This window comes from Tachyglossus aculeatus, assembly GCF_015852505.1.
Source record: "Tachyglossus aculeatus isolate mTacAcu1 chromosome 12 unlocalized genomic scaffold, mTacAcu1.pri SUPER_6_unloc_2, whole genome shotgun sequence".
NCBI lineage: Eukaryota > Metazoa > Chordata > Mammalia > Monotremata > Tachyglossidae > Tachyglossus > Tachyglossus aculeatus.
Genome location: NW_024044829.1, coordinates 16122134 through 16124779, shown reverse-complemented (window position 1 = coordinate 16124779; position 2646 = coordinate 16122134). Strand labels below are relative to the sequence as shown.

Sequence of the window (2646 nt, the reverse complement as noted above, 5' to 3'; positions counted from 1 at the left end):
AATAAAAAGATCAATTTGTCTTGGTATCTAAATTCAAGCATCTTCATTTTCTTGATCAACATGATCGTTAATATTTTTACTATCAAAACAATTCTAATAAATGATGTAGAAGGACTATTCTTCCCTGCGTGTCTAAAAGAGCTCATTCTCTCTTGTATGCACTAAGAAAAACCTTCCTTTTTCTCTCATAACCCTACCAGAGGATCAGGCTGCAGTCCTGAACCCACCCTGTTTACTGTTCAGTGGACATGACCTGCAGCTATGCTTTCTTCGTGTTTGTGAGACAGAAGGCTTTGGGCTGGGGGTCGAGGTGGCGGGGGGGGCATTCCTGGTCTCTCTCCACACAGGAGTGCTCTATCGATGGAGCTTCCTGATTTGTTCTCTGAGCACCTGTGGAACCCATTGATCCAGGAGTGCAGCAGGTACATACAAAGCTGTTCTTGCACAGAGGTTCATCCCTCTAATGATAACATTAATAATAATAATAATTGTGGAACTTGTTAAGAGCTTACTATGTGAGAAACACTATTCTAATCTCTGAGGTCGATATAAAATCATCAGGTCAGACACAGTTCCTGTCTCTCATGGGGTTTTCAAGCTTAGAGGGAGAACAGGAATCCCTAATTTAAAGATAAGGAAACAAAGAAACAGAAAAGTTAAGTTGAATAGATTGGCCTACTAGAAATGGTCTGGGTTTTAATCCAGGTTCTGCCCGTTACCAACTATGTGACCTGGCACAAGGAATAATAACAGTAATAATAATTATTAATACTAATTAGCTAATTGTTGTAATTAATTAACATCATAACATTATAATATTCTGTATTACTAATAGATTGATGCATTTATGTGCTAATAAGATTCGTATTATGTAAAATAGATACTGTTATATTGTTGATTATTTTAATATATAATCAATTATAATTATTAATAATATTTTGCTATTTGCTAAGCAGTTACTATATACCAAGCACTGTACTAAATGATGGGAAAGACCAGATTAGACACAATCCCTGTCCCATATGGGGTACACAGTCTAAATAGGGGGAAAATAGGTACTTAATCCTCATTTTACAGATGTGGTAATTGAGGCCCAGGGAAGTGAAGTGATTTGCCTAAAGTCACACAAAAGGATAGTAGCAGAGTCAGGATTAGAAGCTAGGTCCTCCTGAATACCTCTCCTACTTTTCCTGCCCGAAGCTTTGGCACAGATGCTGTGTCAGAATGGAAGAGGTGCAAAGGTGACCTTTCTAAACAGGAGGCAACCTTTAATTATGGTAATCCTTTAGTAAATGAAACTGAAAAATACACACTAAAAAGATTCCGGATTCTGTCCCCTTGACAACTGTGGTTTTCTTCCCTCAGGAACTGTGAGTCTATCTACATTACAATCAATGATGTCATTTCTTTTCCAATGCATTTTGCCATTTAATAAATCCATGGAAAAGATAAACAATGTCACCGAATTTGAGCTCTTGGGACCTTCTCAGAACGTGAAGGGCTGAAGGCATGTTTTGTGATATTTTTCCTCGTTTATGCCATCATCCTTCTGGGAAACGTCTTCATCATGCTGACTGTCTGTTTCTGAAATCTGTCTCTGGTAGATCTTTGCTACTTCTCCATCGCAGCTCCCAAGATATTTTGGGACCTGATCTCTAAAGGGAAAACCATCTCATTTGAAGGGTGTATGATGCAACTTTTTGGTGTCCATTTCTTTGGTTGCACCAAGATCTTCCTCCTTACAATGTTGGTCTATGACCGTTATGTGGCCATTTGCAAACTGGCCATCTGCAAACCCCTCCATTACATGAACATCATGAATGGGTCTGTGTGCAATAAAATGCTCGTGGGCACATAGGTTGGGGGCTTCATCTACTCCGTCATTCAGGTGGCCCTGGTTGTCCAGCTGGCCCTCTGGGTCCCCAGTGTGATCGATCACTATTTTTGCGACATCTATCCCATGCTGAAACTCGCTGTACCAAACCCATGTCGCTGGTGTTGTAGTCACGGCCAATAATGGGACGATCACTCTAGGGAGTTTTCCCATCTTGCTCTTCTCTTATGCCATCATACTGTGGTCCCTGAGACAGCAGAGTGAGGAAGGACAGCAAGAGGCTCTTTCTACCTGTGGTTCTCACATCGCTGTGGTCGTTATCTTCTTTGGTCCCTGTACTTTTATGTACTTGAGACCGGACACTACCTTTGCAGAAGATAAAATGGCTGCCACATTTTATACCATCATCAACCCCATGTTGAACCCTCTGATCTACACCCTGAAGAATGCATTGGTGAAGAATGCCATGAAGAAGTTTTGGAGTAGGAAAGTGGCTTTGCAAGAATGAAGTAATAATCCACATGTTTGCATTTTGAAGGTCTAATTGGGCTTCTAACGTCTGTTAGGAGCCTAAAGTTCAATTCACCTTACACGTTCCTGCCCATACTTAGCAATAGTAATAAGTATGGTCTTCATCATGCGCTTACTATGTGCCAAGTACTGTACTAAGTGCTGGGGGTGGATATGAGAAAATCGGGTTGGACACAGTCCATGTCCCGCATGGTGCTCATAGTCTTAATCCCCATTTTATAGATGAGGTAACTGAGGCACAAAGAAATGAGGTGAGTTACCCAAGGTCACACAGCAGACAT

The 2646-nt window shown here is 40.9% G+C and overlaps 1 pseudogene; it reads left to right on the top strand.

The window, feature by feature from the left end:
- The first annotated feature begins 1439 nt into the window (after positions 1-1439).
- On the top strand, positions 1440-2342 carry LOC119921423 (annotated as a pseudogene).
- The last annotated feature ends 304 nt before the right edge of the window (positions 2343-2646 follow it).